The sequence below is a fragment of the Ambystoma mexicanum genome, chromosome 1p (genome assembly GCF_040938575.1).
Source record: "Ambystoma mexicanum isolate Mex_15411 chromosome 1p, UKY_AmexF1_1, whole genome shotgun sequence".
NCBI classification, from domain to species: domain Eukaryota; kingdom Metazoa; phylum Chordata; class Amphibia; order Caudata; family Ambystomatidae; genus Ambystoma; species Ambystoma mexicanum.
In genome coordinates this window covers 618722563-618745383 of record NC_090921.1, presented here as the reverse complement: position 1 = coordinate 618745383, position 22821 = coordinate 618722563, and the positions used below count along the sequence as shown (strand labels likewise).

At 48.0% G+C, this 22821-nt stretch overlaps 1 protein-coding gene across 3 annotated transcripts in view; it reads left to right on the top strand.

Moving 5' to 3' along the window:
* Nucleotides 1–22821, top strand: part of SPPL2B (signal peptide peptidase like 2B) — a 1058839-nt gene that overhangs the window by 907586 nt on the left and 128432 nt on the right. The window lies entirely within an intron of this gene.

The window sequence follows — 22821 nt, the reverse complement described above, 5'->3', positions numbered from 1 at the left end:
CCTGAGCTATGAGGGACCGAAGGGTTTTCTTGAGGCCTGAAGTGGATTCTCGAGTCAATCATTGGTGTCACCCAAGGTCCAAAGGTGCGTTTTGTGACTGCTGGAAGCAGTTGCTGTCTTCCGCCCAGAAGAGGGGGTACCCTGGTATAATGCTGCTGGACACCTGGAGCTGCAAATGTTCCAAACTGCCTAAGAACATTTCAAGGGGCATTCTTGCCATGATCACTGACCAGAGTCGCTGAGTGCTGAGAAAAGGTCAGTTGGTGAGTTTCCTGCCACCAAAAGCTTACGAAGACGTCCCGAGGGTCCAGACTTGTTGAGGGTCCATGTTCCACTCCAGTGGTCGAGTCCAGGACGCCAAAAGCCGTCCAGAGGTCTGTGCTGCAACTGCAGCACCGAAGAACCGAAAGTCGGACAACCGCGCAAATCCAAAACCAGACACAAAAAGTGACCTATGCACCTGCCACCACCAGAAGTCATCGAGGGATCCCAGGGGTCTTACTCTAATCTGCCAAGCTATTAAGGAGCACACAGTACGTTTCATCTTCACAGGACTTCTACAGTCTGAGAAATAGTCTACAAAAGGAGACCACTGCGAAGAGTAAAACTGCTGCACTTCAGAAACACTTTGGTTCCATTTTCCTCGTGGACTCAACATCCCAGTGGCTCCTTCCAAGGGGCGGGGGTCCATCCACTGAGGGAATCGTCGAGTGAAACTGAGAAACTCTGCCACTTCGCCTGCCAAGGCACCAAAGGTACTGTGACGAGGAAGAGCATATTCTAGCCTCCGGAGTCATCCTGGGGTCCCAGATTCATCTTGGATCCTTTTCTCCTGTGGCCTCTCGGGTACTTTGGGGTGGTTGAACCTTTTAAAGAAAGCACAAGGTTATTGAACATTATTGGACTGGGCTGTAAAAGACTATTCCATTACAGGTTGCCCAGGTGGGGGGGGGGGAATCCTCGCACATAATTGTGTATCTAGTCCAAAGAAAGCATTCTGCCACTGTTCATAACTAACCTGCCTTTCTTCCCTAATCTGTGCTGTCACACCTCACTTAAGAATGCGCATGCCTATTTTAAACTGTCTGCCATTAGTGCATCTATTACTGAATTTAAGTATTGTGTGGTACCACATTGAGTGTATATATTTGCAATTCTTTGAGTAAGTATTGCCAAAGTACAAAGTGTTATTCTTTATATGTATATATTTTGGTAGCAACCTTATTTTATATAAAGAAGCTGTGTTATCACCCAACATGGTGTGTAGACATTCCTTTGTGGGAGCTTTGGGGATTCACTGTACTTAAGAACCACTCTGCATCACCTCCTGAAATCTGAAGCCTGGCTGCTCGTCCATTGCTACCAAATGGAGAGCAATGGCTGGGGTGTTTTGTGCCTTTACCCTACCAAACAGAGGGCAGAAGTACAGATACCCCGCCCCACTCTATACATGTATCTTGTCCAATTCGTTACGAATTCTATATAAACTAATTTCCCTTTCTCTCCGCTCCCACTCCTTGTCTGTATCTTTCTCTTGGAGCATACGCCCTCTAACAATCACATTGATTTCTTTTCTTCGCCTTTCTCTGCTCTTTTCTATTTTCCGTTCTATTTTTCGATCTCTTTAATCTTCCCTTTCTCTCTCTACATCTCGTTGTCCTTTTGTTCTTCCTGCATCTTCTCCCTTTCCCTATTTTCTGTTTTCTCGCCCCTTTCTTTGTCTTTCATTTCTTCTCTCTATTTCTTTTGCCTCATGTTCCCTTCTCTGTTCTTCCTTTCATTTTATTCTTTGTTTACGTCCCATTTCTTTTTTCTCTTCCTCGTATCTTTACCATTCTTTCTTGTTTGTCTACTCTTCTTTCTTGTTCCTCATGTTCTTGTTCTCTTTTCTCTTCCTCTTTACTCCTGTCTTTCTCTAACTTTCCCTTTTCTTTCTTTAGAGCATCCATGTTTCTTCCCTCTAGTTTAAGCAATATTTGCCCTACTACCCACTCATTCGGGGCAATCAATCTCTCTTCCCTGCCTTTCTCTGTCGCCGAATCTCTTCCTCGGCCTCTGCAATTCTGCCTGCAGCGCTCACTATATTAATTGCGCACAGACACTGAATTTTGTTTCATTTTCGCACCATTCAAAACCTCTTCGCTGCTATAGGATGGGGGAACATATGTGGGGTTTGTTTATCCTGCCGCTGCTATTAACTCTTTCAATGGGTACAGTCCCTGTATTTCAGAAGACTGATGTTCTGGGGAGGAGGATCTGAGGGCGCTTTACCCTCCCCTTCATGCTGATTAAGCTTCCATTCTCTCACGGGTGGCTCTTCCGTCTCATCCCCATACATCTTCCACAGTTCTAGAAATGGCTAATCGTTTTTGTAGCTTTTTCCCTTTGTGTGCGGCATGCAGATATGTTGTCATGTGTTGCAGTACCGATCTAGAAAGGGTTGCGAGGCATAAACATCTTGCCCGCAGTATCACAAACCCACTGGGTGTGATATTTAATTATCTTGTCTTTATATCGGTGCAGTGCTTGACACAAATGTATAAGGGGAGTGTCTCCCATGATGACGCGTCACAATTTAGACTACGATACTTTCTGGGCCTTAATGTAATGTCAGGCTCTCCACTCCTCCTTCACTCTCTCCTTCCAACAATATTTTCCCTCTATTTCCAACACTTCTATCTCCCCTCCCAAGATGTTTTTTGCTGCTACAATTATTCAGGCAGGTATCACAAACTCCGCCCACACTCCGGACCATGCCCTTTTGGCCCAAACCACAACTTCACATGTTATGATCTGCACCAATATGCACAACCCTTCACTTCTCTCAAAACCAAACCATTTTACACCCTACCGCTGGCGCCAACAATCACTAAACACATGAATATACCATAACATAACACGGCCGCCTTCCCATCTAGTAAGGCAATCTTATCTCCTTATACTTTATGGAAGGCATGGTATCAAACAGTGAAAACAGACACAAGTGATTCCAGTTCAAGGGTGTTTATTGAACTTCAGTGGGTTGGTTGAACACCTATCTAACCTAAATCCAAGGATGGGAGCAAGCTACGATCATCAAATAATAACACCATCCTAGTCAAGTCTCTGTCAAAATAAAAGGGCCTATACTAATAAACCTATTGTCAATCTTTACATCTAGATACAAAAGGGTGTAGGACAATTGTGTATGCAAAAAGAAAAGTGTTTAAGAAATATGTCACGACCGCTGAGCAGTTGGCTTCCCTTCCCCACGTTTTCAGCACGGGGCAAGGCGGCACGTTAGAGCTTCGAATACACACTGGCTTCTCTGCCATGAGGATACAGTTCAAAGCATATGCATTGTGGTCTTCTGCCAAAGCCTCTTTTCCAAGAACAGTCTTGTGCTGCAGAGGGCCTGTCGTAACCAGCAAATATCAGGTCCACTCATCAGGATCTTCATATGCACAAATTCTCGCTTCCAGTATTCATCATGGGTCTCCCTCCTTCAGGCTTGGACCCCCTTTTAACCACAATGTTTACATTTGGTCTCCCTCGTTCGGGCTCAGACCATGTAAACCCACTTTCTACGGTTTCATCTTGATATCAAAATCGACAACTTTCGAATGTGTGATGGGTTTTGATTAAACCATCGCAGGACCACTTCGTTCTCCAGCATGGGGTCTGGCATGGATTCACATGCTCATGAATATTCCCTGTAGTCAGGCTTGGAATCCTTGGTAAAAGAAACAGTTTCAGTTTCACTTACAAAACTGTATTTCTCGCATAAACCAATCACTGTCCTCTTGGTCATATTGCCCCAGCAATGACAGCTTTCTCCCTAATAGCAGCCATATTTAGATTTTTACTGCACGCTTCAGTGTTGGGAGTCCTCAAGTTTTGCTCTGCAAGCTACTTGTAGGTTTTTTTTGTGTTTGTTTTGCAGAAAAAGCTTCTATTTTTGTTCCAAAAGAGCATGTGTGCTCTTCTCTCCATCTGCCGACAGCGGGGATCGGTTGTCAGTGAAGTTCAGTGCCCCTCAAGGGCAAAAATCGTCAAAGCTTCTAGAAGGCCATCTGGCCTACTTCGCACCCTCCGAGCATGACTGAGAAAAAAGAAGGAAGATCCCTCTTCAAGCCCTGCACCAAGTGTGGGTTCCGGAACGTGTTTGTGGAGGACAAACACCTACAATACCTCTACTGCCTGCATCCGGACCACAAGGAAGAGGATTGAGAGATTTGCTGCAGATTCTCCAAGAAGATGACAAAGGACAGACACAGCAGACTGGCGGCGTGGCTGAGCGCCAAGGCCTTGCCCCTGTGCTCTGAGCATGGACATGCCTCACCCAAGGTCGGTCGGTCCGAGTCTAAGTCCTGTGAGGGCACCTCATCCGTGGGACCCAAGATGAGGCCAAGCACCGCAAGTCTGGGTACTCCAGGGTCACAGCAGAAGCAGGTACCACGGCAGGCAGGGCGCGATCGACATCAACCTCCTCTTCCATTGCCAGCCGGCAATTGAGCTCCTCCTCGAAGAGGAAGTCGCCCAACCCATCTAAGCTGCGGGAGAAACCCGAGAAGCCTCGGACAGAGGAGAAGAAGTCCGTACTGGCCAAGAAGGCCCAGGTGGCCCAAGAAAAGTCTACATCGATGATAGAGCTGGTGGCGACTGCACTTCCAAAAGCAAAAGGGGCTGACCCTGACAGCGTGAACCCCCACAGCGGTAGCCCTCCCTCCAAGGTGAGAAGCCGCAGGGGTGACTTTGATAAGGTCTGCATGGACTCTGGAGAAGGGTACACCCCCTCAGAACCAGTTTCCAGCCCCTCAGGATGGAAAAAAGGGGGGGGGCAAGGAGGCCCCAGATCAGTCCCGGGCCAGGGCTCAAGCCATGAAAATTTCATCCACGGAGGACGAGGATATGGAGTCCCTGCACACACTGTCCCTGAGGAAGTTGAAGAGTACGGCGACGAGGGCGCAGGGCCCAGTGTTCCGATCACGCCAATTCCGCTGAGAGATGTGTCTCTGTACATCCTATCAACCCTCCAAACCACCCTGGCGAGGATCCAGAAGAGGATGCCACAAGGGCCTGTTCCAAAGGCCACCGATCAACCGCCTACGAAGAAAAGAAAGCGCCATCCGACGCCCCCTTTTCAGCCTCTACACCGTTTCTGATCACATCTCCCTCAGCATAACCGGACATGGGTACGGGGACGGATACGGCCAAAACGGACGTCAACGAGATCGCCATGGCGGGCAGCAGGTCCCCTCAGCCTAGGGCATCCCCACCGGGACGAGGTGGAACCGTTCCCTTCTATGATCGCCAAAGCCTCCAAGCTTTTCCAGCTTGTGCCCGAGGAGACCAGGAAGGAGGGTTTCCTGTACCAGAGGCGCGAGGCCAAGAGGAAGACGGATTATTGCGGTACTCCTCCTGGACGACGTGTGGGAGGAGGGCCTAGCTCTCTTGAAGAACCCTTGCCTGGCTTCAGCCAAGAGAGAGAGGCTGGAGAAGTAGTACCCAGTACCAGAATCCGCACCCAAGTGACTGACGTCGCAACCATTGCCAGATTCAGTGGGTTCGTCTACCGCAAGGAAGCAATCATCTAACCCATCCTGCGTCCCTCCGGACAGCGTGGGCAAGATGTTGGATGCCATGGGGAGGAAGGGTAATCTACACCGCAGCGTCCACCATGAGGGCGTCCAATGCCCTGTTGATCCTAGCCAGGTACGACGGGGACCTGTGGTACAAGCTGGGGCCTATTCTAGAGTTCCTTCCCAACGACAAAAGGATGGAGGCGATCACCTCTTCCAGGAGGGAGAGATGGTACCAGATCACGCTATTACAGTGGCACTGTATGTTGCCAACACAGGCTTCCGCCAGGTGGGGAACGGAACAGTGTCTGCCTTCGTCACGAAGGCTGGATGAAGGCCACGAATTTCCATCAGGAGGGCCCCTTTCGACGGGGATATCCTTTTCAGAAAGACCGTTGACGAGTCCCTACAGGCCATCAAAGCAGAAACGGAGACGGCCCATTCCCTGGGCATGCTCCCAACAGCGCTGCTCTTCCTTTGGTTCTTCCAGAGGAAAGTCGAGCAGATTTTTATTTTTTATTTTTTGTTTTATTTTATTCAAACAAAACAATCTAAACCACACATGGATTGTATGCATCAACAATACAGACGTTCATTGAGTTATTCTGGTCACTGCTTCCCCCCTCCCCCTCCTTACGAGCCTAATTGTTCCAAGCACTCTATATCTGCTTCACATGGTGGGGTCTCGCACCCCATAGACCCTGTCAGGTCTTGTACCATTCCAAACAGTTACGCTATTAATGATCTCCATGCCATCAAGCTTCCCGCCTCCTCCTCCCCCTACAGTGCTTGCTTCTTGCCATACCATGGTTTCTGCCTCCGCCCACTTCTGCGAATCCTTCCACCACACCTCCACCCGTGGCTTGTGACATGTCTTCCATCCCATGGCAATCCTTCTTTTTGCGAGCACATATGCTAGGTCCCTCAATTTGCTGACATGCTTAAGTTTCTGCGGTCTGGGGAACCCCTCCAGCAAGCAAGCCCATACTGTGTTCACAATCATCCTGACCCCCTTTTCCTCTAGTTTGTGCTACTTCCCCCCAGAAGCGCTCAATTACTGGGCATGCCCAGAACATGTGCACCATGCCAGCCTTTTCTTCATCACATTTGGGACACGCTTGTCTCCCAGCAACCTTGAACTTAGATATCCTTTCTGGTGTCATGTATGCTCTATGCGTGATATATAGCTGTATCTGTTTCAGTCTCGCATTCCTTGACACCTTCTTGTGGTATCCCAAAGCACGTTCCCACATCCCATCCTCTAGCGGGGCACCCACTTCTGCCTCCCAGTCTAGTCTCAATTGCGTCAACTCCTTCCCGACCTTGGACATCATCATCTCATACAGTCTGGAAATCTCATGCCCCCCTTCTGTCATATCATATATCCTGTCCATAATAGCATCTGGTTCCGCCTCCAATACAGTTTCAGGCCATGTTCTCCTGATTCTCTGGACCATCCTGTGATATGTAATATACTGGCCCGTGTGTAACCCCATCTCTTCCCCGAGTACTTCAAACTCTGTGATGGTCCCCTCCTGCCAAATATCCCCCATTGTCACCACTCCAACCGCCTCCCAGTGGTTCCTGAGTATCATCCTCAGCTGCTTATCTTCCCCCGCCAGTGCAACTAGTGGCATCTGCGGGGAGCATGGGTATGGGTTTTCCATCATCTGGCACGCTCGGCGCCACATCTCCCACCAGAGCTTCATCATTTTAGGACGCCCTTCCATTTCTGTCTTGGGCAGCCAGATCATTTCTTTCAGATAAAATGGGGCACAATCATGTCCAAACAATCTGGATTCGGGGGTCAGTTCGTCTGAGAGCCATTTAGCTATATATTGCAGTTGGCTCGCGACATAATATACCTCGTAATTGGGCAATTTTATTCCCCCTTTTTCGTAAAAGTTCTGCAGCTTCCATAATGCCACTCTATTCCGGGTACCATGCCACAGGAAATCCCTACACATGCTATTCAGTTTGGTGGAAACATTTTTTGGGTATCAAATATGGAATATTTCCAAAATAGTGCAAGTCTGGGCAGGACCACCATCTTGAGCATCGCCCCCCGACCCATCATTGCTAGGGGCAACTTCTCCCAGAATTTCATGCACTTCTCCATTCTCTCAATGGCTCTTTCGGTATTATGTCTATGCTCCTCTTCCACCGTGTGGTACACGTCTATCCCAAGATACCTAGATGTGCTAACCGCCCATGGTATTTGTAGCACTGGTAACCTCCCCGTAGGGATTCCCTTGTAACTACCTAGCAGGAAGATACTAGATTTTTGGGGATTCACTGCTATGCCAGACAGCCCAGCATATTTATCCAGCACTTCTAATATGTACTGGAGATTTTCCTCCGGATGTCTCAGGTACAGCAGCAGGTCATCGGCATACAAAGAAATTAGGTGTCATTCTCCACTTACCTCGATACCTTTTTCGTCATATTGTTGCCTAAGGTATATCGCTAAGGGCTCCAAGGCTAGTATATAAAGCATTGGGGACCATGGGCAACCTTGTCTGGTGCCTCTTCTTAGTTGCCATCTCTCAGATATCACCGATCCTGTTCTGACCCTAGCTAACGGTTCACTATATAACATCTTTGCCCATCTTATGTATCCAGGCCCCATGCCATAGCTCGCCAAGGCGGCAAGCAGCCATGGCCATGTGACTGATTCCAAGGCCTTGACTGCGTCTAAGGAGACAATCGCCATTTCGCCCTCGTTCCTGCTCGTCCACTCAACCACCCGATGGAGTCGTCTGTGATTCTGAGTTATATTTCTATTCGGGACATAGCCCGTCTGGTCAGGGTGTATTAGTTTGCCAATAACTCTGCGCAATCTGTTTGCCAGGACAGCCGTCAATATCTTGCTGTCCTGGTTCAACATTGACAGAGGTCTGTAGGAGCCACAACTATGCCCAGGCTTGTTGGGTTTGGCAAGCGGTATTATGATCGCCTCTCTGAGTGACTCCGGCAGCCGTTCCACCTCAAACGCCTCATTGAACATCTCTAGCATTGGGGGGAGCACTTCCTCCTTATATACTTTGTAAAATTCACTCGGGAACCTGTCTGACCCCAGGGTCTTCCTGTGGGCAGCTGCCTCACCACTTCCTCCAAGGTAATCGGTGCATCCAGCTCTTCCCTTTCCTCCACACTTATCCTAGGCAGTCCTATGTCCTCCAGTGTTTCCGTGATCTCCCCAAGACTACTACCCCCCTCATCCCTGTGTAGTACCTTATAGTATTCTGCAAACTCCTGATTAACTCCTTCTTGGGTGTCAGCTACCCTACCATCTTCTCTTGCAATCGTTCTAATCGTGGGTCTGTGAGTTTCGCTCTTATATAGCCACGCCAGAAGCCTCCCCGTTTTATCCCCTCCCGCATGCTGTTTCTCTATGTATTTTTTATAGTTAATGTTACATAATCTTCCCCATTGCTGTGCACATTTCTGCTGCAGTTTCAGTATCAGTTCCATGTCTGCACCTCCCTCCTTCAATGCCTTTTCCAGTACCCTTTCTGTTTCATGTATATCAGCTAAAATCCCACCTTGTAGGCCATTCGATTTAGCTATGGCTGCCCCTCTCATTACCACCTTGATGGCTTCCCATAGCGTGCTCACCGAATCAATGCTACCTGTATCGGACTCAAAGTAATTTACAATCTCCTCCCTTATATCTTCCCTGAAGACGGGATCCTTAAGTGCCTCTGCCCGAAGGCGCCATGTTGGAATCCTTGCCCTCGGGGGGCAGTATTGCCACCCAACGGCCAGGGGCGAGTGGTCCGAAAGGACCCTCGCTTTATATTCTGCTAGGGTACACTCCATCACCACGTCCGGCGTAGCAAAGACACAGTCCAATCTCGTATGCAATTGCTGCGGGGCAGAGTAATGCGAGTATTGCCTATCTTGGGGGTGTCTTGTTCTCCACACATCCGCCGGACCAAAGTCGTCCAGCAGCGTCTGCAGCACTTTAGCCGCTGGGGCAGGTCTATCAATCTTCCCATCCGATCTGTCTACCCTGGGGTCTAGTACACAGATAAAATCTCCCCCCCCAGATCAATGCCCCACCCATGCATATGCTGAGGTTATGGCTCAGAGTTCTGAAATATGCTGCCGTATTATGGTTGGGGGCATATGTATTCACAATACTTATTTCTCTGTTCTCCACTAATCTCCTCAAATTGACCATCCTCCCATCTGTTTCCGCTACTTCCTGTAGCTGTTGAAAAGGGACGTGCAGAGCCACCCAGATGAGTACTTCTCTAGCATAGGCAGAGTATGCCGAGCCCACCACAACCCCTTTCCATTTCTTCACCACCATCTCCATCTTTTCCCGTGTCAGGTGTGTCTCTTGCAACAGTGCAATATCTATTTTTTGTCTGCGCAAGTACAACATAACCTTGTTTCTTTTTAGATAACTATTAAGTCCCCTGACATTCCACGTAATTATTTTAAGGTCCCCCATGACCCACTAGAATCCCTTTCCTCCTCCCACCGGTGCGGTCCAGATCCCACTTCCATCTTAATCTATATAGGCTTGCTTCCCAATTCAAACTCCCCTTAACTACAAACACCCTCACCTCCCTCCCACCCTCCCCCTTTCCCTTCCCCAACTTCACCCTCCCCAACTGTTGCCCAGCTCCAAACCTGGATCTCAGGCACCCCCGCATCTAGCACTTTCTGGTATAACCCGTACTCGCGGCTCAGCAGGGTTAGGCCGCCCTATTGGCCGCCTTTCTACTGGATCTCGGGGGTAGGTAAGTGCGGTTTTGCCGCTCCTATTTGTTTAGAGTTGCTAAACCCAATACTCCCATTTTGATTAGTGTTTTAACACACTATATTCCAGTCCCATAAAGCCATAAAGTTCAAGGGCTACGCCGTGTCTATCAAGCAATTCAAGGCGCTATATCAGGGTTCCCCACTCCCCCCCTTCACGTAGGGTACATGACAGTGTCTTCACTTATCGTGTTCCTGGGATTCTTGTTGCTCGTTCCGCGCCGGGCAGCCCTGTAGATCTAACCACGCCTCCACATCCTCTGGAGAGTCAAAAAACAGCGCTCTGCCTTTGTGTAGAACTTTCAACTTTGCGGGATACAACAACATGTACTTGATGTCTGCCGCTCGCAGTCTTCTCTTAACCACAATATAACCATATCGCTGTCATTGCACCAACATAGTATAGTCGGGGTATGCCGTAACCCTGGAGGAGGCTTTTTCTATCGTGCCGCCCTTACGAAAATACTCCAAGCTTTTCCCTGTCTTTGTAATTCAAGATTTTCGCAATTATTGGCCGCGGTGGAGCTCCAGGCCGTGGTTTCCTCAGAAGGGCTCGATGTGCCCGCTCTACCGTGAACCCCTGCGAGAGTTTGTCCGCTCCCACTTCTTGTAGGATCATGTTCTCCACGTAATCCATGGGGTCCTGGCCGCCTTCTCCTTCTGGCAGGCCGACCACTCGGATGTTGTTCCGTCTTGCCCGTCCCTCTGCTTCCTCCACCCTGTTTTCAAGATTGGCAACCTGCTGTTTGAGCACATGGACCTCCTTTGCGTTGTTCGTGCTTACAACAGTGTTGGTCTTTACTGCGCTTTCCAATCCACTAGTTCTTTCTGCTAGCGCTCCAACGTCCTGCCGCAACAAGGTAACTTCAATTCCCACGGCATCTATTTTATTTTCTAGGGTTATCCGCAGTTCCGCCATCGCTGTGCCCCACTTAGCACTCAAGTCTGTTATGGCCGCTAGGACTTGTTGATTTTCTCCTTCAGGGGGGTCATCCCCCGATGCCTCTCCCATCTTTTGTGCCGGGGTTCAAGGGGTCTGTTGCGCCTTTGCATAGGTGTCAATAGTGGGTTGCTTACTCCTGGACTTCAGCCCTTTCACTGACATCCTGCCGTCTCGCTGTGTCTTTTATCCGCTCTCCTGTGTCACTGTAATTTCCCAACTTCAGGTCAGTGCTTGGGTGACCTCGGTGGGCTACCCTGCTAGGTGGTCCGCAAGCTCGATCTTGGAGTGGGCTTTGTCCCTCCACGTCCCCTCTTTAAGCCGCGTTCTTGGTGGCGTGCTTCCAGGGCCCGTGCTCCCAGTGGTCTGCTATTGCTGGGTATTTCCGCGGTGGAAAGGGTTCAGTTTGTGGGCCTTTTTATTATAAAGCAGACATTACAGTCCGCCCCATCCGTTCATATATTCCATGGTGTCCCTGTATCTCCACAATATGCAAGTAATGATGGCCAACTGTTCACCTCTGATGCTTATTACGCACTATGACGTGTGCGGTTTTGCCCAACAGTCACGGTGCCCCCATACAGCTCAGCCTCAGCTGTTTACTTAATGTATCAGCGATGGATGGGGTTAATTCCTGAGCGTGTGATGTGGCCGGGCCAGCTTCCATTGTGCTTTGGTTTGTTGCTGTTACCTGGCCAGGCAGCCCTAATTTCAGCCGGATTTCAATGTAGTCAGCGCGCACCTTTGCGCACTCAATGCCCAGTCACTATGTAGAAATTCTCCATTTGTTTCCCTGCTCCATTCGTTGAGCACCGTTCTGTGTGCCCCGTGCGTAGGCGTACCGTTGCTGCCTATGGCACACAGGGCCACACCGTCTGCCAGCACACTCAACTATATGCTACTCTCTGTCCGCCTCCACCACCTCAGCCCGCTTGTCCTTACGCAGCACCCAGCGGTCGTCGCACTCGACTCTGCTCTTATGAGCAGCTGGGAGCTGCGCTACTGTACAGCGCTTACTGTTACCTTGTTTCCTTCTGCGGGCGCTGCAATGATACACGCCCGGGAGCGCCGCCTCTACCTCTCACTGTTTAGAGCAATGTTCAGTTTTGTTTCCATTTAGCAGACGTCTCCGCACTCCGTGCGGGTACGGCCGGGTCCTGCAATCTCCTTGCGCAGCCGAGAGCCGCTCAAGCACCCAACGCTTCCTCGTTGGTAGTGTAGCAATCTCAAGTTGCTACATGTATCCGGGCCCGGGGGCGCCGTCTCACTGTTGCAACACAAAGCGAAGCATGCCAGTCGTCGCTGCTGGCAGCCGCCTCCCTCACGGCTCGTATAATTCAGCAGCAATCAAGTCTTCGCGGGGCTGCGATGCCGCTCCCTTTGTTGTCCACCATCTTGGCAACGTTTCCACACAGCCCCCACATAGGTCAATTATCTGCTGATCCGCAGACACGATTGACTTGCCCTTCAGGATTCCTGTTGTGAATATGTTCCAACAACCTTTCCTTCAGTTTCAGGCCTCGAATAGCATATTTGTAGCGTAGTTTCTCGGATAAGAGTTAGATCATCAGGAGCTCTGCACGGAGACACGACCTAATCCATGGCTAGTTAGCCACGCCCCAGGAAAGTCGAGCAGGTTGTCAAAGATTTCTCCTCCTTGTACCGCCAGCCGTCCAGATCCATGACCCAGGAAGCCCGCAGAGGCCATTCCCAGACCTACGGAGGAGGTTGTCAGCGGCGCCAGCAAGGCTGGATGCAGACACTGAAGCAAGCTTGAACCGGGTAAGGCGTTTGGCACCCACCCATACACCCCGGTGGGAGGCCAGCTAACTAGGTTAGTCAGCAAGTGGGAAAAGATCACGACCGACAGATGGGTGCTGGACGCTCTCGCCCAAGAACATACCCTGGAATTTCAGCACAGGTGTCAGCGGATCCCACCGGTGGCCCGTCAGGTGCAGCATGTCCCTCAGCTCTTTGAGGAAGTACAGGTCATGCTGCGAAAAGGGGTGACAGAGCTGGTTCTCCAGCGACTCCGGGGCTCCGGAGTGTACTCCAGATACTTCTTGGTAAGAAAGAAGACGGGGGGCTGGAGGCCCATTCTAGCCCTGCAACGTCTAAACAGGTACCTGAAGTTTCAAAAATTCAGGATGGTCATTTGCTTGGCCAACTCGAAAGCGGGGATTTCTTGACGTCCCTGGACCTGGAGGACGTCTACTTCCATGTCCCCATTCACATGAAACACTGCAAGTTTCTATGCTTCGTACTGCAGGGACAGCACTACCAATTCAAGGCCCTATGCTTTGGCTTAAAGTCTGCCCCCAGAGTGTTCATGAAGTGCCTGGCTCCGGTGTCGGCCCATCTGCGTTTATGGGGGATTCACGAATGTTAGGGAGAATTCTCATTTCTGTGCTAATTCCCTTCAACCTTGGAGACCCGCAGCTCTTTTGCTGGACTTTAGGACTTTTTTATTTTTTACCCTGGAGTGACCCTTTTTCTCACTCTCTCATGTATTTTGATCTGATTTGAATCAAGTTTTTTGTTTTGTTTTTGGAATCTGACAACTCCATAGGCATCTACTTTTTGTATGGTGAAACACAGCACCTTCAGTGCAGTGTCGCAGAGAAATCCTTTACATTTCTAATAAGGTTTAAATATCTTTTCTTGCGTGAACTACAGTTCCCAAGAATAGTAAAGTGAAATTGACTTTACTTACCTTTTTGCTTTGTAGGTCCAGCACACCCCATCTTATGTGGAGTGCTGGGGGGATTACTTAGCCCCTTTTCCTACTTACTCATTTAACTTTTTTAATGTTACCCTACCCGCCTCTGGCTCCAGTGTGTCTGCAACGGCAGGAAGTGAGGGAGGTGCCCGAAACCCCCCTGTCCTTTGTCTCCAGTGAAACCTGCATGCACCCATTTCTGATTGGCTGGGTGGCTGTCCTTGCAAGACAGCCACCCTGATGTGTGAATGACAGCTAGGCTGGGCATGAATTGGAGAAACCTGCTTAAAAGGCGAGGCTTCTTGGACTGAAGTGTCGACCACTGGGAAGAAAACCCTGTCGAAGAAACCGTGAACGAAGCGTGCTGCATCCTCCTGGACCGTTGAACTACCCAGTGAAGCCCTTCTGCTGTGCTGAAACTCCTTTTTCTGTTCGACAAGACAAGCTCCGGTAAAGGACATCTTCTTACCTTGGGTTAGTGGCACCAACTAACCCAGAGACAAACTTTGCTGGAGGACCTTCCCTGACTGGCTGTACTTCTTTGCTGCTGCAGGAACCAAGTGCCAGGGGTCGAGAAATCGGTAGTCGAGTGCAACATCTGTAAAGCCATCCAAAAGCTCCAAGAAACTCCTCAGGACTCTCCAGAAGCAGGACGGCCAGAGCTCGAGTCCCCTCACCAGAGGTGCCAGACTGAAGGAAGCCCAACTGGCGTCCAAGATCTGCGGTGGTGATGTTTACCAAGCGCCGAAACCACGAAATGCCATTGATCGGAAAAGAGCCTCAGATGTCCTCCCTCTTGTCCCCACGACTGAGGCCCACGAACAAAGGATCTACATAGCTGCATCCAGAGAGAAGCCAGCTGGTACCTCTTTTTCTAACCAAAGGTACTGTTCTGACTTTGCTTTCCTTGCCTCATTGTCTGTAGCTTGCTCTTCTCGGTTGAGACTTGCAGTAGCTTCTTTTCTAGAGTTGATCTCAGCTCTAACTTTCACAAGTGTAACAGCTTGTGACTCTACTGTGATTTTTCTTCAACAAACTCTCTAACTTTGTGCAAGACTTTTACTATCTAAAGAAGTGCCTCAGCTCCATAGACTTTGCTCCAATTGACTTTGGCTGTCCTGGCTCCCTGCAGACTCTTCTATTCCATTGACTTTGATTCTTTGATTCTTACTGTCCCTCATAGGTGATGCATTGGTTTTAACCTAATATTGCTTGCAAAGGTTGTTATCTAGACTTCATTGGAAGATTTAAAGTGCTCATATACACTGAGAACCTGTTTAACCTTTTTCCTTTAATCTTTCCTTTCTGCCAACCTCAGAATCTACCAAAATGTACAAGTGATATATAAATGCCATTACTGTCCTAGTTAATGAAGTCACATCAGGGTGAAGGAAGTATGTATGAAGCATCTCTAAAGAGTATCTACATGGTTGCTATTGATTCTGGAAAAGTATTTTGAAGTGTATTTTTATTGTTGCACATTGGCCTTTTTAAAGATTGCTTATTTAAAAATAACTTAAATAATTATTTTAACTAAAAACCTAGAGTACAAGTGTTACTTGAATTAGTGGATTTCATTGCTACAGCTCACATTTACCCTTCTTGAGATGAGTCTGGCTGCTCAGTCACACTACCAACGTGTGTAGTACAGACCTATACCAATAGGTGGGTTAGCTAATGCTAAGAGGACAAGGGTGGTATAGTCTCCCACAGGGTCACTACATCAATTCTTCCCTAACAAGGTATACCCATACCTCAATGACTGGCTCATCTGGACCCAATTGTGGGAGTTGTCCGTCTGACACACGGAGGCGGCCGTTAGGCTGCTGACCGATCTGGCAATCTCCATCAATTATCCAAAGACCTGCTTGACACCATCGCAGAACGCACTGTTCCTAGGAGCCTGCCTAGCATCCCCCTCAGAAGAGAGGGTAGTGGTCATTCAGGGGAAGATGCAGCAGCTGTTGCCGATGAAGATGGCCACAGTGCGGACCATCAAGTCTTTGCTAGGCATGATGTCATCCTGCATCTTACCTCATCTGGCTCTGCAGGTTACAGATGCGACCTCTTCAGAAGTTCCTGGATGCTCGTTGGATGCAGGTGTCTGGAAACTTTGTGGACAAGATCACTCTGGAAGACGAGTTCCGTAAGGCGATAAGGTGGTGGGGCGTCCGCTCCAACATCGCTGAAGGTACATCTGCCGGCTATCTCCCACTACACCAGGTCTCCAGGAAAATCTTCACTTTGGTCTCATCGACTCGTCAAGGAGTTCCTCAAAGGACTTTTTCGATCTTTCCCGCCGGTGAAGGCTCCTGCTTCGGGCCCCTCTCAAGATCCTCTCTTGGAAAACGGCCTTCCTCGTGGCCATCACCTCTGCCAGGAGGATATGTGACTTGCCACGAATCGAGGGTGGTGCTGCGGATGCACCCCTCCTTCATGCAGAAGGTTCCATTGGAATTGCACCTCAACGAGCCTTTGATGCTACCTGTTTTTTTCACTGAAACCTTATTCTTCGGCTCTGAAGGTTTTGCACTCGCTGGACGTTGCTCATGCCCTGAAGTTCTACGTGGCATGCACAAATTAGTTTTCGAAAGACTTCACAGCTGTTTGTGAACTTTGGTCCTGTGGACCAGGGGAAGGCTTTGTCCAAGGCTTCCATCTCAAGGTGGCTCCCCGGATGCATCATGCACTGTCATCAGTGTGACAGCTGCACAGCTGTCCGAGAGCTCATTCCACCAGAGCAATCGCTGCGATGACAGCGTTCGTGGCCGCTGTGCCCCTGCTGGACATCTGCAGGGCTGCTACGTTGAGGTGTACGCACACCTTCACAAAGTTGTACTGCGTCGACAGGGATTCCAGGAAGGAGTCCAGAGTCGGCCAAGCAGTGCTACGCAACCTGTTCGCTTGAGGTCCGTCTGTTCCAGAGGTAGGAGTGAATTGCTTTTATTGACTCTTGCCACCTCCCATGGTTGTGTAATGTTGTACTGCTGTGTATTTGTTATTCATGCAAACCTTCCCTCCTTCCCCTCTGCGGTTCTTCGTCATACTGCCACTTTACATGCTTACCAAATCTGAAGATGGCTGCCAGAGGAGGGTCTTATGGAGAAGGCTGTCCTTGACTGGGGACAGTATGTCCCAGAGGACAGTGATTGGTTAATGGGAGAAATCCAGTTGTGTAAGTGAAAGTGAAACTGTTTTTCTTTTACTGAGGATTCCCAGCCTGACTGGGAATACTCATGAGCATGTGAATCCATGCCAGACCCATGCTGGAGAACAATAGTACAGGCAGGTAACTTGTTCCATTCACTTTGCACAATGCTCTGATCAATCTTCTACATTAGTTTCTACCACTTCTTGGTGAGAGACCTTACAGAGACCTTCTATTGAGCACATTCACGGTGCCGGACTACTTTGTCAACGGCATCTTATCTTTCCTTCTCAAGTTCAAACATTCATCAGTCGTTTAGCTTTACTTGTGTCTTTCATCACACACGTTTAAAAATGTTAATTCCAGCACTCGTTATACAATGTCGCTACTTGCAACCTTGACTTCAACACAAACCGGTCTTGCATCGGTCTCCCCAACTCACTGGCTGTTTTGATCCCTCTGGCGCTTCTTTCTTGATGACAAGGATGATACCATGGCGGCTGCTGCTCCTCCCCGCCTTGGTCGGTTACACAGGAGGGCTTCCGGTATCTCCGACATACAATGCAGGATTCTTCAGTGAGGTTTCCTGGCCTTACGCTTTCTGACTCGGTTTCTTGAAAGTAACGGTTTCTTGCCAAAACCTTCTTGGTTTGATGTTGTCCCCTCGTTCAGCTGCCGACTCGAAACTGCTGTTCCTTCGTATGCTTTGCCTCGCTCAGAGTGTGCTCTCGTGATCTGCCTTTAATACGTGCAGGGAAGTTTTATGTAAGTCAAGTGTGAGTGATTGTCAGTAATTGCCTGACTTCGTCTGACCATAGTAGCTGGACATGCCAGGTACACTGCTCGGGTGTGAGTCTGTTTTCTCCCAGAGCGGCCTGTCTGTCTGGAAGTGTTTGTGAAGGGAAAGGGTGGGGGGTAAAGTTTCCACGTATCCTACCTGGTAGGATGGGGCAAAGGTGTTTCAGGGGAGGGATACCGCGTCTCGCCATCCGGTCTCCCACTCCCCGAAGATCCCTCGCCCAGGTGATCCTCCCGCACTGTTCACCTCCAGGGTCTGGATCCAAAGGCGATGGCCGTGCCCTGGCACCCTGAGAGAGATCCATGGGGACTAACGGGTGAGACACCACCTGGCTTCTCACAATACCCTGGAAGGTGGTTTCCGTATAAGGAGACCTTTTCCCGAGATATTCCACTACTCAATAATACCTTGCATGAGGTTTAGTGCGTCGCCTTCTGCAACCTTGTTGCATATTTTCAACTGTAATCAATCCTTTATCATTGCACAATTCCCCCATATACAACCAATTCCCTTCTCCCCCCATTTTGCCACGTCAATGATCTATACTTACATCCATGAATCTGAAGCCGTCCGGTATCAAACCTCCCCAATTGTTCCGTCTGCTTCCGCTCTACGGGGCGGCCGGTGTGGATCGTGCAGGATTTTCTCCAAGGGGGCTCCTGTCAAACTTCTCAGTTCACGTGTGATTCACCGGTCTCCACAGGTCATCCCTGTAAAAACTATTGTGTAGAACAGACCCTTTTTGATATTATTCCAAAAGAAATGTTTGCCATCCTGAAGTAAGTCTTGTGTGAAAGACATTTCCACCACTCTTAAGGATTTATTGGTTGAAAAGAAAACTAAACTATTCTACCTGAACAATCCAGAGGAAAGGAACAAAATCCTGGAGTCGAGGATTGTTTGTTGAATTTTCACAATTTGTTTTTTACACACTTTGCTAAATCAAAACAGACATTTACCTTGCACCTTTGATTGTTTTAGTGTGAGGGTCAGATACGTTTTGGACACAGGGACAGTTTGCATAATTTTGACGAGACAAAGACTGATTTTTAGTTTTAGCTTCCTAGGAAGGGAAACGCTCTTTAGAATAGGGACAGGAAGGCCTTCATCCAACCCTTTTCTTTAATAAAGATGTTTGTTGTTGAAAATATTGCAAGTATGTGTCAGCCTGTTATTTCTGACCCTTCGCAGTATCCGTTGTAACAATTTTCTTATTTCAGTGTATGTATGCTTTTTTAAGGGTTCCTGTGTTGTGTATATTTATCATCAAGGTGCCTCTGTGGTGTGCTCATACACAATAATATATAGAACATTTTGCACAAATGTAATACTTTGAAACCAGACATTTCTGCTACACAATTCTGTTTTGTTTCTTATGTATTGTATTCATTCTCAAGTTTAGTCATGTTCTGTTTGCCTGTCGCATACTTTTTTGTATTCTTGCATAGACAAATCATTCTGACTCTTACAATTTAATTTACACTCTACTAATAAAAGCTGTGTGTAAAATATTCCCAGCTCAAAACCTTATCAGGGCCACAGAGGGGTATGCAATGCTAGTTTAAACATCCATTCAACCTTAACTTGGAGTAAATGCAGTAAACAGAACTATAATGGATAAGAGAGTATGTGCACATCTTGCGCATGATCAATGTTTTATCTGACAAATGTTCATTCAACCCCTAATGGTTGTTAAGGCAAAACATGTTTCTCGAACACAGAGCAATGATCAAAAAAGACAAATGCCTTCTGTGACGTGGGAGTAATTCAAGTAGAATTTGTACTCGTACATCAGACTCTAAAAAGACAAACACAAATAATTGAAGTTAGTCGACACCTGTTTCGTCCCCTGCAGGGTCTTACTCAAGGCAAGAGAAAAAATATCAAATGAATTGACCAGTTCATGCATGCTTCAAAGTATTCATTAGTCTCGTTTCACCATTGATCAAGTGTAAGATGTGCACATACTCATCAATTGAAACAAGTTTAGATGACGCAAGGGCAGTCCTCTCCTCTCATATCACCTCTGTGCCCTTGCAGCACAGTCAAATTCTACATTGAATAATACCAGGCGTAGCTTCAGAGACGTTGTAGAGCCCTCCTGTTTTTTCGGAACTGTAATGGTACCTTTTCTTTACACAGAGGGGACGCTCAGTGTGTTAGTGCTCATCTGTTCTATTTGTGAGTGTGTGCACATATACATATATATGTGTCTGTATATTTCATATTCCGGGCAAACTGGGCTCTCCAATGTTCCCTTATTTATGTTAAGTGAGAAAAGGTTGTCCGACCTGTGTGGGCTGCTCAACTATTCTCTAGACTATTGCTCTAATGTAATTAAGGAGCTGCTTTGCCGAGGAGAGCACTCAACCTAGAGCTGTACCAAGGATCAACCAAAACATAAGCCTAACGCAAACGCTCCTTTTATACATACATTTTAATCTTGGGTTAATTCAAATACAATCTCTTTATGGCATAATTGTTATCCAATTGATCATAATGAAGATGGAGGGGAAAAAATATAAAAAGAAACCACGAATTCTTGCAGTAATTCACGCCAACAAATATAAATGGGTAGCTGTAATATCACAAATGTGTCTAACCTTAAAATAGAGATGTTTACATACAGTTCCAGCAATAAAGCTGCTCTTCTCAAAGTCCACCAATTATTGAAATCCATATACTGGATCTTCACCTGAGAAAGTGTTTGTAGTGGTGTGCGTATGCATATACAGAACCTGTTTGTGCATACTTATATTCCAAGCATTGAACTAAGCATATTGTATGTGCGTATTGTGCTATACAGCCCTCTTTGGGTTATTTCTTATTTATTATTTGGTTATTTTTTTTTTCCTCCCCGCTTCATCCCCCCCCCCACTACCCCCAAGGATTATTTAGAGTCGCAGCTCCAGGTGGGCCACGGGCTTGTTCAGCCCTGTTGGTTGTGGCCTCAACGCCTTCCAACCAGTCCCTGTGTGAAGCCGCGTACCTTCTTTCCAGCACTTGTACTTGATACTGGAGTCATTTTCTCTGGCCCCTGTGAAGCCACACCCTCGACTCCTCTTCGGTCTGCTCTGTTGGCTGTTCTACTTTTCTTTTCCCCATTCGGGACTTCTACACAACGGGATGCTGGTACTTCTGGTTACTTCTTTGCTCGCTTCCTGCTTCAGGGTACTGCCTTTTGGGGGTCTCTGCCTTCGTCGAAGTGTAAGCATTCCTCATGGATCCCTGGGTCTCCACCTATCACGTCCTCTGCATGGTTCTCTGTTCTTAGTCTGAGGTACCACCACTCTCTCTAGGTCCCTGCAGGTGCCAGTGCTGTGCTTTCTCCAGCTGATTTCTCTTCTCCTCGGCTGGCTTCCAGCAAGATTTAGGTTCCTGCCTGGAATGAAGATTCTATTTTTCATCGGTCTCACCAATAGGCAGTAACAACTACAGGTCTGATACCCAGCCGTTCTCTTTATAGGGTCCCTATAAATTATTAGCATGTTCAATTCCATATAAATAACAAACATTGGGGTCTTGGGTTGTAAGTGAGGTGGTATAGAACCCTGATTATGCTATTCCTTGTCCCCAGTGGGATCCTGCTTGCCCCAACCCCTATGGAGTGCATCACGTAGCAGGCTCGCCTCCCTAGTCCCAAAGGGGGTGGCCTCCCTTGGTGAGAAGGGATGAATTCCCTGAATTTGTCACAGTACACCTTAAAGGGCAGGGGTGGGGGGATGCACAACATACAATTTGCAACCTGTGGCTCTTAAAATGGTTTGGACTATGACTCCCTATGTCCCCCACCAGTGGCTATGCTTGCAAAGGGTGATGGTAGCTATAGTTCAACACATCTGGAGAGCTAAAGGTATTATCTGCTCTATCCGAATTAAACTGCCTTAGAGTTCTTCCTTCAGGACTAGAGGAGCTACTGGGCATATGATACTCCTACTGACTGGTAACCGTTGTCCTTCTTATTTTGTGTTTCCCTTCCTTCAGACGAGATCCTTCACTCCACCAACCTCCCATTCCATCTCCATTCCCTAGGAATGTAAAAATATTGAGATACCGGACAAAGACTGTTGTGTTTAGGTGATTAGAGCACAGATCACCTGGAGACAGGATGTCCAGAATGGGCAATTGATTCTATGGAAGGGGAAATCCTTTTTTAGCTTGTCTGCACCATTGCAAAGGAACAACAAGATGCAGATCAGATAGGTACTGCCACCAATGGGATCAGTCCAGCCCGAATTGCTAGGCCACTTCCCCTCTGTATGGATTTATTTATTGTTTGCTTGAACTGCTAGGCCACTTTCCCTCTGTATGGACTTATTTGTTTGCTATGGATACACAATCAACCCCCCTCTGCCTGGATACACAAGCAACCCCAGACATGCTTAAGCCTTGCTGGGCTTCATCAGTGAGGGTCAGCTTTGTTCTATATGGCGCAGCGAGCAAGGGACCCACGTTTGGGCATACCCTCTATAACATATGCAGACTATTACCAAAATTGAGGTGGTAGCTAATTTGCGAATGGCTTGTCCCATTGTAAAATGGTCCAGATATGAAAATCAATCAGTGGCGTGGAGGTTTGCAGAGAGAGACCAATGCTAGTGGTTAATTGTTAACCTTCCACCCATCACCTTTTTTGGGGGTTTTAATGTGTCTCTCTTAGTTGGAGAGGGAATCATTTGTACCCATCTTTCTTTGGGATTATTTCAGAAATACCACCTTCAATTGATGTTTCAGAAGAAAGATAATTCTGTGGCATTTTAAAAAGGAAACTGCTGTAAAAATAGGCTTTTCCCCATTAGCCCTGCTCTCATATGCCTATGCCATATTTTGGAATATTTCTTATAGCTCCAGTCATTGATCCCAATAAATTGTTAGTGGTGA